The sequence below is a fragment of the Procambarus clarkii genome, chromosome 44 (genome assembly GCF_040958095.1).
Source record: "Procambarus clarkii isolate CNS0578487 chromosome 44, FALCON_Pclarkii_2.0, whole genome shotgun sequence".
Taxonomy (NCBI): Eukaryota; Metazoa; Arthropoda; class Malacostraca; order Decapoda; family Cambaridae; genus Procambarus; species Procambarus clarkii.
Window position 1 is genome coordinate 12,778,565 of NC_091193.1, and position 13,497 is coordinate 12,792,061.

A 13,497-nucleotide genomic window follows, 5' to 3' on the forward strand; every position below is an offset into this window, starting at 1 on the left:
ACCATAAATTAAGGTGTTTTGACGCTGTTAAGAATGACAGTCATAAGACAGGTGGAAAAGCGCAACACCAGACTGACAAGACAGCTCTCGGCAGACTGAGGGCAGACTGAGCACAGACTGAGCACAGACTGAGCGTAGAGTGAGGGCAGACTGAGGGCTAACTTGGCAGACATTCCGGAGCCATAAATCGGCTAAATATTCCCAGAAATATGTCAAGAAGTTCTACATCGAGGACAACCTGTAGAATCTTTTAGAACGTTGCACCTACGTGTTTGTCCGAAGGAGAGGTCGATGGTGTCGAACCAATCATGATTGAGAAACTTGAACAGTTAGATAATGATGAGACAAGAGTCGGCTGAGATGAGCGGGATTTGTCCTTGTGTTGCAAGTGCTGGAGGAGACCTGGAGGCTGCTGTCCGGACTAGATCTAGACATCTTGCTGGTGCATTAAGTTGAAGGTGACCAGACTTCAAGAGTGAGGGCAGTTGCTGCCAGATTTCTGACAGCTTGGTTGACAGTTCTGAAAGAGGAGGATTAGGCCTGAACTGGGGGGACAGGAACGAGATGATCCAGAAGTATTCAGAGTGGGTTTCCACCACCTTGTAAACTGCTTTACCACGAAGTTGTTTAGTGCTTTTGAGGCTGTTTGGCCTTGTCACCTTCACCACAAGAACTTCGATTATCGTTAGGATAGGATTGGGATTAAGGCCTATTAACTCTGAGGGGTTATTAAGGTCAACGCAATAGGCTAATGATCGACCAGGAAATATACTTTAGTCCTAAGCTTTGTCAAAGACTAAGGTAAACCTTCAGTGTATGTACACCGAGAAATAGTGCACACACCCGCGTCGATTCTGGCCTTATAGAGACGATGAGGCCCCACCCAGACGGACGCATCCACTCAGATCTTCCTTGGTCATTCACTCCACACAGCTCTGTCAGGACATTGATGATCTCTCGCACTGTAAGACCATGTTTGTTGTTGTTTTAGATTCAGCTACTCAGAACAAAAGTTCCAAGTAGCACGGGCTATGGTGAGCCCGTAGTGCACTTACCTGGCACCGGAACGAGGCTGTGTATGTAAGACCAAATTGCAGCAGATAAGATACTTGCAGGTCGAGCGCTGTTACTATCACTCTGCTCAGTCTCCCCCCCCCCCCCCCCCCGCCAGCCACACTTCCCCATACTGGCACATGTGCCCACATCCAGGACCGCGCCTCGGGGCACTCGGAGAAGACTGGCACACTTGTCAGTATCGCCTGCCAAGGTAACTATCAAACCATCATATCAATTTGGACAGTGGTGGCATTGGCATCAACACTGTGCTTCCCCAGCACCGCACATTTGACATTCTACGGAACATGATGCGACGGGCTCGACCACCTAGTCAGGCAGGACATGTTAATATCTTGTGTTACTTGATGTCTCGTCCCACCAGTCTGCAAGACGAGGTCTTCTCCGTCCTGATCATCTCGTCACCTACTCATTTAAGAACCGGTCAGGCTAGGATTCACGAAGCACTTACGTATCGATTTACGACGTGCCTCTTCGATCGTGGCGGCCTGGTCCACCTGCGTATAGTACGCAGTTTAAGAGCTCCATAGCGCTCACAGCCACTTGAGACAAATGTCTAAACAATCATTTTAACCTCTCGGTTAGTCCCATCTTAAGGTAGAGTTAATAACTTTTGATTCTTCAAATCTTTACAAAAAATACCTCTTTAATGTTTCTGTACTTACTATTTGTATCTGTAGAATCGAGCTATTTAGCTCTTGGGCCCCGCCTTTCTACCCAATCTATTTTTCCTCTATTATGTCTACTACATATATTTCCGTCTAAAACACACACACACACACACACACACACACACACACACACACACACACACACACACACACACACACACACACACACACACACACACACACACACACACACACACATCCCCAGGAAGCAGCCCGTAGCAGCTGTCAAACTCTCAGATGCCTATTTACTGCTAGGTGAACAAACGCATCAGGTTAAAGAAACTCTGCCCATTTGTTTCCGCCTTGGCCAGGAATCGAACCCAGCCCCTTAGGACTACGACCCCCGAGCGATGTCCATTCAGCCGCGAAGCCCTGTATATATATATATATATATATATATATATATATATATATATATATATATATATATATATATATATATATATATATATATATATATATATATATATATATATATATATATATATATATAGTGTGTGTGCTCACCAAGATGTCATGAAGGGTCGAGCATTGGCTCCTAAATTTCACCTTTCCAGCTATTAATTGTTTAATGCAGTGAAACTCGCGCATCGTGTATCTAATCATATTCACATTCATAATTCTGTATAGAACTGGCTTCAGTATCTTACGATCAAGAATTTCTCTCTGACATTTGCGTGCGTAATTTCCACCCATTCCCGGCTCCCCTCTCCCCTTTCTGCTGCTCCTCATTTAGAGCATTGCTGCTCTATTGACTTTCCTGATTCCCCTTAGAATCTTTAACGTCGTTACCATGTTCCCCTTTTTCATCTTACCACCAATGTGGTAGGATGTCGTTGTGTCAGTCGCTCATGACTTCGATAGGGATGAAAGCTTGAGAACTTACAGGAGCCTTCTCCTGAGCACTTCCTATCAGTATATTGTGTCGTTCCTCTCGTATAGTTAACATTGTTACCTGAGTGGCAGCTTCATAGTCTTGTCTGGTCCATGGTTATGATGCTTCCCTTCGGGCAAATCTGGTTTAAAGACAATGACGTAACAGGGAATTAACGTTGCTTAAACGTTACTCGAGCATGTTTTGAACGCTGGGGAGTTAATTTGCTCTCTCTCTCTCTCTCTCTCTCTCTCTCTCTCTCTCTCTCTCTCTCTCTCTCTCTCTCTCTCTCTCTCTCTCTCTCTCTGACCCGTGAGTCATGCTGGACATTCCAGACTATAGTATACTATACATTATTCCCCCCCACCTGAGTGCCTGTGGTCTCTGGCTTTCAGTCGAGTCCTGTTGTTTTTAGGTGAATTTAATTCTCAATCATATATTTACGAATCCCTGTGTGCGTGTGTGCTCACCTAGCTGTGCTCACTTAAATGTGCTTGAATGGTCAAACTTAGCTCCTAGCCCCGCCTTCAGGATGTTCTTTGATGCAGCGTATCATTTCCCACGTACTTATCATATTTACATTTAACATTTACATATCGAGTTAAATTTAACAACTTCTGCGCCAAATATATCCATGTATTGACGGCACTAATACTGAAAAAGGTTACATCTGGCATATTTATGGTTCATTTGTGTCTTTGGTTTCCATTTATACCCCCCCCCCTCGTTCTGCACCTCCTTGCTTTTAACAGTGCTACCTTTGTCAACTTTCCTCAGAATCTTATATGCCGTTACCATGTCCCCTCTTATCTCCCTTCTCCTTTAGTGTGGTAAGTCCAGTTTCCTCAGTTTTGTAACATATCTTTGGGCCCTTCTATTTTTCCTCGTCTTTTTCAGGTAAGAGTTCATGCCTACGATGCATATTCAAATGTTGGTCTCACGTTAGGTGTGTATATATGGCCATAAACGCTGTTTTCTCCAAATTTCAGAAGAATATACAGACGTTGGCCAGTATGTCGTATGCGGCTGTCGTACTGTGCTAATGTGTGCTCGTAGTGTCCTAGTAACTTTGTATTTGACTGTGTTAAATTCTAGCAAGCATTTTTTTTCAGACCACTTCTGAATTCGATCCAAATTCGTATGTATGGTATCTCTCTCTCTCTCTCTCTCTCTCTCTCTCTCTCTCTCTCTCTCTCTCTCTCTCTCTCTCTCTCTCTCTCTCTCTCTCTCTCTCTCTCTCTCTCTCTCTCCCTCTCTCTCTCTCTCTCTCCCTCTCCCTCTCTCTCTCTCTCTCTCTCTCTCTCTCTCTCTCTCTCTCTCTCTCTCTCTCTCTCTCTCTCTCTCTCTCTCTCTCTCTCTCTCTCTCTCTCTCCCTCTCTCCCTCTCCCTCTCTCTCTCTCTCTCTCTCTCTCTCTCTCTCTCTCTCTCTCTCTCTCTCTCTCTCTCTCTCTCTCTCTCTCTCTCTCTCTCTCTCTCTCTCTCTCTCTCTCTGTCCTGATGCTTCTCGTTAATTTGACATCGTCTGCAAACATCGATACGAAAGAGCCAGTTTCCAGTCAGGTCGAAGACACGTATTACAGGACGGACCCCAGCACCGACCCTTGTGGGGACGGACCCCAGCACCGACCCTTGTGGGGACGGACCCCAGCACCGACCCTTGTGGGGACGGACCCCAGCACCGACCCTTGTGGGGACGGACCCCAGCACCGACCCTTGTGGGGACGGACCCCAGCACCGACACTTGTGGGGACGGACCCCAGCACGACCCTTGTGGGGACGGACCCCAGCACCGACCCTTGTGGGGACGGACCCCAGCACCGACCCTTGTGGGGACGGACCCCAGCACCGACCCTTGTGGGGACGGACCCCAGCACCGACCCTTGTGGTACCCCATTCGTATCTGTTCCCCCCTTCACTGTAACCCTTTCTTTCCTTCTTGAAAGGTGCTGCCTCACCTGCCTTAGGACTCTCTCCGATACACCAACCTTCTGCTCTCACTTCAGTAGGAGTCTCTTGTGAAAGACAGTGTCGCATGCTTTCTGATAGTCGAGAAATTTGCAGTCAGCCCGTCTTTCTCTCTCTCTCTCTTGTTTGGTTTCCGTCATCTTATTGTAGAACTCTAACAAGTGTGTGTGTGTGTGTGTGTGTGTGTGTGTGTGTGTGTGTGTGTGTGTGTGTGTGTGTGTGTGTGTGTGTGTGTGTGTGTGTGTACTTACCTGATTGTACTTACCTAGTTGTGCTTGCCGTGGGGGGGGGGTTGAGCTTTGGTTCTTTGGTCCCGCCTCTCAACCATCTGTCTACTGGTGTACAGGAGCCAGATTCACGAAAGAACTTATGCAAACACTTACGAACGTGTACATCTTTCCTCAATCTTTGACGGTTTTGGTTACATTTATTAAACAGTTTACAAGCATGAAAACTTTCCATTCAACTGTTGTTATTGTTATAAACAGCCTCCTGGTGCTTCGGAGCTTATTAACTGTTTAATAATTGGAAACAAAGCCGCCAAAGATTGAGAAAAGATGTACAGGTTCGTAAGTGTTTGCGTAAGTGCTTTCGCGAATCTGGCCCCAGATTCCCAAGCTTCTCGAGCTCTATCATATCTGCATATGAAACTGTGTGTGTGTGTGTGTGTGTGTGTGTGTGTGTGTGTGTGTGTGTGTGTGTGTGTGTGTGTGTGTGTGTGTGTGTGTGTGTGTGTGTGTGTGTGTACTCACCTAATTGTACTCACCTAATTGTGTTTGCGGGGGTTGAGCTCTGGCTCTTTGGTCCCGCCTCTCAACCGTCAATCAACTGGTGTACAGATTCCTGAGCCTATTGGGCTCTACATTTGAAACTGTGTATGGAGTCAGCCTCCACCACATCACTTCCTAATGCATTCCATTTACTAACTACTCTGACACTGAAAAAGTTCTTTCTAACGTCTCTGTGGCTCATTTGGGTACTCAGCTTCCACCTGTGTCCCCTTGTTTGCGTCCCACCAGTGTTGAATAGTTCATCCTTGTTTACCCGGTCGATTCCCCTGAGGATTTTGTAGGTTGTGATCATGTCCCCCCTTACTCTTCTGTCTTCCAGTGTCGTAAGGTGCATTTCCCGCAGCCTTTCCTCATAACTCATGCCTCTTAGTTCTGGGACTAGTCCAGTAGCATACCTTTGGACTTTTTCCAGCTTCGTCTTGTGCTTGACAAGGTACGGGCTCCATGCTGGGGCCGCATACTCCAGGATTGGTCTTACATATGTGGTGTACAAGATTCTGAATGATTCCTTACACAGGTTCCTGAACGCCGTTCTGATGTTAGCCAGCCTCGCAGCCTGACCAGCCTCGTGTGTGTGTGTGTGTGTGTGTGTGTGTGTGTGTGTGTGTGTGTGTGTGTGTGTGTGTGTGTGTGTGTGTGTGTGTGTGTGTGTGTGTTTACTCATCTATTTGTAGAAGAAGCTTAATATATATATATATATATATATATATATATATATATATATATATATATATATATATATATATATATATATATATATATATATATATATATATATATATTCATTTGTGCCTGCAGAATCGAGCTATTAGCTCTTGGACCCCACATTTCTAACCAACGTATTTTCCTCTATTATGTCTACTACATATATTTCATATATTTCTAATACACACACACACACACACACTCATCCCCAAGAAGCAGCCCGCAGCAGCTGTCTAACTCCCAGGTACCTATTTGCTGCTAGTTGAACAGGAGCACCCTAAAGAAAGAAACTCTGCCTATTTGTTTCTGCCTCTGCCGGGGATCGAACCCAGGCCCTTAAGACTACGATCCCAGAATGCTATCAAGGGAGAAGGGAACTATCAGGGAAAAGCGCCAAGCCATTACGACTATATAGCACTGAGAAGGGATCAAGATAAGGATTTGAGATGGGTCGGGGGGAAAAGAATAGTGCCCAACCAATTGGACAGTCAGGGGATCTGCATGAAGTAAAACCGTCGCTGTACCGTCCAGCACAAGTGGTTGGGGGGGAGCGCCGTCAAGACCGTTGTTGTTGATTAAGATTCTCTTCTAGAAACAAGTTCCAAGTAGCACGGGCTATGGTGAGCCCGTAACTTACCTGGCACAGGAGCAGGGGCCGTCAAGACCGTACACATACAAGACCCCCCGTGGGACGCACATGTACACCGCCGGTACAACAGTGAGTGTACGAGGACTCACTCCTCGTACACGTGGGTGTACGAGGACTCACTCCTCGTACACGTGGATGTACGAGGACTCACTCCTCGTACACGTGGGTGTACGAGGAAGAGCAGCAGTTGTTGGCGTCAATATCTCACCTGTACAGCAGGTGTGAGGCGTCCCGTCTAGCAGTATTGATCAGCTTCCTGCCTCGCCAAGGTCTTATCCTTCCCGCCTCGACCCCATGTCTCTCTCTCTCGTCTTAATATCCAGCCCCGACCACGACCATGATTAATAAAGCGTTTACGCAACCACTTACGAAACCTGTGCATCTCTATCCTCAGTTATGGCGGCTTTGTTTATGTTTTATTTTCAACAGTTTATGAGCTCCGAAGCACTACGAGTTTGTTTATGACAATAATTAACTTTGGTTTGTGAGGTTTCCAAACTCTTAAACTGTTCAATAATTGTAAACAAACTCGCCATAATTGAGGAAAGATGTATAGGTTTCGTAAATGTGACATATGGGATGGTCTAGCCCTCCAGGACACTATAAAGCGTAGACATTTGCCAACTTTTAACTGTGGTTTTGTAGATTCTTCTTGGAACCTACGAAGCACGTGTTTTATATTTCTTAAATGACAGTAGTCTGGTCCCCACCTGTTGCCATAACAGTAGCTGACACTTCAGGTCCCACCTGCTGTCATAACAGTAAGTGACACTTCAGGTCCCACCTGTTGCCATAACAGTAGCTGACACTTCAGGTCCCACCTGTTGCCATAACAGTAGCTGACACTTCAGGTCCCACCTGTTGCCATAACAGTAGCTGACACTTCAGGTCCCACCTGCTGTCATAACAGTAAGTGACACTTCAGGTCCCACCTGCTGCCATAACAGTAGCTGACACTTCAGGTCCCACCTGTTGCCATAACAGTAGCTGACACTTCAGGTCCCACCTGCTGTCATAACAGTAAGTGACACTTCAGGTCCCACCTGCTGCCATAACAGTAGCTGACACTTCAGGTCCCACCTGCTGTCATAACAGTAAGTGACACTTCAGGTGTCATAACACCTGCTGCCATAACAGGAGCTGACACTTCAGGTCCCACCTGTTGCCATAACAGTAAGTGACACTTCAGGTGTCATAACACCTGCTGTCATAACAGGAGCTGACACTTCAGGTCCCACCTGCTGTCATAACAGATAGTAGCGGACAGTTACAGCAACAATGAAATACTATGTAAGCAAAAGCAGTACAATTATTATACAAATTTCGATATTTCCAGTCTTAATAATAAAATAATAATAATGCTTGTGCATTATGCACAATGCACAAGCAGCATGGTCCTAAGGAACAGATAGCCTTTATACATAACCAGATCATCACTAGACATCTTGTCAAACAACACCAAAATAATCGACAGATAATACTGGACGTCAGCGAGGCACTATACATCAAGCAAGCCAAGCCATGTATTATTTGTCTACTAGCACCAAATTACACTTTACCAACTTCCAGAACACAACGAAACATACAACATACTGCCCAACCATCATGTTGTTGTTTTAGAGTCAGCTACTGGAACAAAATTTCTAAGTAGCACGGGTTATGGAGAGCCCGTAAGTGGAGGCTCTTTGGAGCCATTATCTGTATCCATGGCTGATACTGGAGATCTGGGGATGGGGTCCGTGGACGCGCCAATCCGCATGAAATCCGTGGTGAGATGGTATACTACACATTACTTGGAGACTTATCCATGACCATAAGGCTGGTCAGACCGGTGAATTGATGGGGTACACACGTTGCTCACAGCTGAGTGCCACAGGAGTCAACAAGGCTGTCAGCGGGGCTGGCCACAGTCGGTCGGTCTAGCAGGAGATGTCCGGGTGTTACAAGAGGACTGGTTTCCTTATCCCGGTTCCCCGAAATTAGTAGTCTGGTCGAATTTCCTTCTTCAAGGTGTCGTGTCGCAGAGGTGGTTGAGGCGTTCTTGAAGAACGACTATGCGCAGGATCCGTCCTGCTTCCCTGCACTTATATTCCCAGTAGTCGTTGTGGATTACGGAGTTATGCTGTCTGTCCTCCTTGGATAGTGCACGGCCACGTGGGGTATAATAGGAGGAGGCAGCATGGGAGCCTTTGAAATTGGGTGGTGCCGGTGCCCGGGCGGCAAGCGGCCAAAAGCGACGTTCTTTTTAAGAGGACAGGTTGCTCCTGCCGGTGACATCGACTGAAGCACGGGAGTCGGTCGAGTCAGTCGGCTTCCTTGGGTTCGTCTTCGGAGTCGGTCAAGTCTTCGGAGTCGGTCGAGTTTTCAGAGTCGACCTCGTCGTCCTGGTCAACTGTCCTGAGGGCTGCTGCCGTCTCTATCAGTGGTGACAAGCTCGAGAATCGCGAAGTCCCTGTGGCCGGACGGTGAAGGCTCCCTTGGGGTCGGCTCAGGGATCCCAGGGCGGAGGGTCCGGTAGCAGTGGTGGAAGAAGGTCGTCGTCGTCGCGGTCGCTGATCCATGTGCTGGGTTCTTTAAGTACTTTCGTATTTAATTGCTCATTAAATACGAATATGCCAGCAGACATACCTCTGAGGTATGTCTGCTGGCACACCTCTTGACTATCTTCATCTTCGTTTTGTGTTTAACGAGGTAAGGACTCTACGCTAGTGCCGCATATTCCAGGACTGGTCTGATTTAAACGACATACAAGATTCTGAACGTCTTTGTGATCTTCTTAAAGAAAATTCTGATATTAGCCAATCTTCGATTTGCAGCGCATGATATTCTTTTGATGTCGGCTTCCGGGGACAGGTTGGGCTTAATATTAACACTCAAATCTTTTTCTACATCCAATTCCAGTAGGATTTCCTCTTCCTTGTGATACTTTGTGTCTGGTCTCCGATTCCCAGTAACTAGCGTCACTACTTTGCATTTGTTCGAGTTGAACTCTAGTAGCCACTTGAGAAACCATATTTTGATTTTATTCAGGTTCTCTTATAGTTTCATTATTATTATTATTAACATCTTTATTGACAAAATTAATTACAATTTTGCCTAATCTGTTTCATGCAATCTTCCATTGTATTTATCCTTATCATAATTGCATTATCAGCAAACTTTGAGTGGAAGAAATCTATTCCCCTCAGGTAGATCGTTGCCACAGATTAGGAATACGATCGGGCCCAGAACTGACCCTTGTGGAACTCCACTTTTAATATTCCGCCTCTCCAAGGAGTCTCCCCTCAATGAGACTTTTTGTTTCATGTTGCAGAAGTACTCTTTCATCCACTGGAGTACTTTCCCTGTCACTCTTGCCTGTTTCTCCATCTTGTTCACTAGCCAACTGTGGGCACTGTGTCGAAGGCTTTCTGGCAAAGTAAATGGAATACGCCCGCCGTTTTCCATCTTGTCTGACTTCAGTCGGCGGTTCATAGAATTAGTCAGTCACGAGTGTACATCAAGCTCCAGGCAGCCACATATCACAGGGGGAGACTTCTCTATACTGTAAATGTTTATTCGTCGTTATAATTATTAGGTTCCCCATTAACCTTAAAATAATTATGAATAATCTCAACTGGAGCTTCCTAATGACAGTGGAATATATAGCCTCTTGATAACTCCAGTGTGAAGGTAATTGTCAGGAGAAAACACTGATAATGATCTATGTCTCTTAAAGAGAGTGTCAGTCTGTCTGTCTGTCTGTCTGTCTGTCTGTCTGTCTGTCTGTCTGTCTGTCTGTCTGTCTGTCTGTCTGTCAGTCTGTCTGTCAGTCTGTCTGTCTGTCTGTCTGTCCAAGGAGGGAGACCAGATGCTTGAGGCTAGCCTCTCCCAACTTTCCAAGATGATACATCGGTGGAATTAGAGAGTCACAGGCTGGTCGGGGTCGGACCCATTGCCTCTCCTTAAGAAATATCGCCCCCCCCCCTCCCCTAACCATTCCCCCTCTATGCGATTTTGATGCTTGGGAGTACCCAGTGTGCAGGTTCGAATCCTCCTCATGGCTCCTACTGATTTTATCGTTGATACATCATATTAATGTGATTTCTTTGTGCATTATTATTATTATTATTATTATTATTATTATTATTATTATTATTATTATTATTTTCTATATTTCATTAGGTTTGAAATATTTTTTTATATTCTGAGCCCTTCTTAAACAATTATATAGTGTCACATTTATATATTCTGATTAATTCTAAAGCCAAATTACATTTAAATGTTACTCGAAGGAGACTAGCGAGACGAATTTAATATCCCTGAGAGTGTCTTAGTTACCATTAATAACTTCTTGGTGACACTGAAATGTGGGTGTCTGCTCTGGACCAGCAAAGGTTAGAGGCCCATGTACCCGGGATGGTAAGCCGGGTGGTTTGTGGGTGGGTGAGTGGTTGGGTGGGTGAGTGGTTGGGTGGGTGAGTGGTTTGTAGATGAGTGGATGAGTAGTGTGTAGGTGGGTGGGTGGGTGGTTTGTGGAAGGGTAAGAGAGTTTGTGTGTGGATGGCTTGCAGGTTGATGAGTTGTGTGTGGTGTATCAGTGGGTGGGTGATTTGTGCGTTGTGTGTGCACACTCATACACAGGGGCCTCACGGCTGAGTGCACAGCGTTCGCGGGGTCGTAGGCCTAAGGGTCCAGGTTCGATTCCCGGTCGAGGCGGAAACAAATGCGATGAGTTTCTTTCACTTTTATGTCCCAATTCACCTAACAGTAAATAGGTACCTGAGAGACAGACAGCTGCTACGGGCTGCTTCTTGGGTGTGTGTGTGTGTGTGTGTGTGTGTGTGTGTGTGTGTGTGTGTGTGTGTGTGTGTGTGTGTGTGTGTGTGTGTGTGTGTGTGTGTGTGTGTGTGAGCTACCACGGGTCTGGTAGCTGAGCGGTCAGCGCAGGACTCGTAATTCTGTGGCCAGGATTCGATTCCCGGACCAGACAGAAACAAATGGGCAAAGTTTCTCAACTAGATGAAAACACACACACACACAAACACTGTTCTCGAGAAACTGCTCATGACTTTTGTGATACCAAAATTTGAATATGCAGCAGTTGTATGGTGTCTAAATCTTAAGAAGCACATAAATAAACTGGAAAAGATGCAACACCATACTACAAAATAGCTTCTGGAACTGAAAAACTAGAGTTAGAGGCGTTAAACATGTTAAAACGAGAAAATAGAAGGTGATATGATCACCACTTACAAAATACTAACAGGAATAGACAAAACTGACAAAGAGGAATTCCTGAAACAAGCAACTTCACCAACAAGAGGACTCAGATTGAAGCTAAAGAAACAAAGGTGCCGAAAAAATATTAGAAAGAATTATTTTGCAAACAGAGTGGTAAAGACGGTTGGAAAGAGCTAAGTGAGAAGGTGGTGGAGGCTCTAAACCGTCAGTAGTTTCGATGCGTTATACGACAAAGAGTTCTGGGAAAACGGGACACCACAAGCGTAGCTCTCATCCTGTAACTACACTTAGGTAATTACACACACACACACACACACACACACACACACACACACACACACACACACACACACACACACACACACACACACCTGGTAGCCTGGTGGAGAGCGCGCAGGACTCGTAATTCTGTGGCGCGGGTTCGATTCCCGCACCAGGCAGAAACAAATGGGCAAAGTTTCTTTCACCCTGAATGCCTCTGTTACCTAGAAGTAAATAGGTACCTTGAAGTTAGTCGGCTGTCACGGGCTGCTTCCTGGGGTGTGTGTGTGTGTGTGTATATGTGTGGTGTGGAGAAAAAAAAGTAGTTAGTAAACAGTTGATTGACAGTTGAGAGGCGGGCCGAAAGAGCAAAGCTCAACCCCCGCAAACACAACTAGGTGAATACAACTAGGTGAATGCACACATTAGTAGGAGGCAGCCTGCAATAGTTGACCAACTCCCAGGTACCTATTTACTGTTAGGTGAATAAAGGAATTAGTTGAAAAAAGCTTTGTCCATTTGTTTCCGCCTCGGCCGGGTATCGAAAGCTATCCTTTCAGTGGTTTGTGCGTGTATATAGTATATAGGAAGTATATTAGAAGTACATATAGAAGTATATATAGAAGTACCCGACAAGCATCGAAGCAACGTATGGTATGCTCGACCAAGATACTATATGTTATAAACTTCAAATACTCAAAAAAACTCCATCAATGCAAATGGCAAGTGGAAGGAGCCATCATAATTTACCTGAATTTTCCTGATGGCCGCCATCTTAGTGGCTTCGGTGAGGACAGGAAGCCGGCAGTTTGTCAAAGGTCTCCTAATTTTTCCTGGTGATTTTTTCAAGCTGTATTTTGAAGTGCAACAATGTCTTGTTACTTACGGCTTCGGCAGGTAGGCGGATCCACGAGTTCCTCCGGGTGAAAATGGTCCGAGCCTGTTTTCTGTCTCACATTGTGGCGCGTTGAATTTGAAGCTGTTGAAGCTTCCCAAGTTGACTTGTGAAGTTACTTATAATTATATATACCCCCCGGTACCTATATTTTACTGATAGGTGAACAGGAGCATTAGGTGAAAGGAAACATGCCCAACCATTTCTATCCAGCCTGGAATTCGATCCCGGGTTTCCTAATTGTGAGTCGAGGACAAATCCAACTATACTTGTTCAGTATTATAACAGTTTTGACGAAATCAGTTCTCCCATTTCTGGTTTGCAGTTTAGTTAGTTCTGTGGTTTTTCCTCACCCGATGAACAAATCCACAAGGGCTGTGATGAGGATT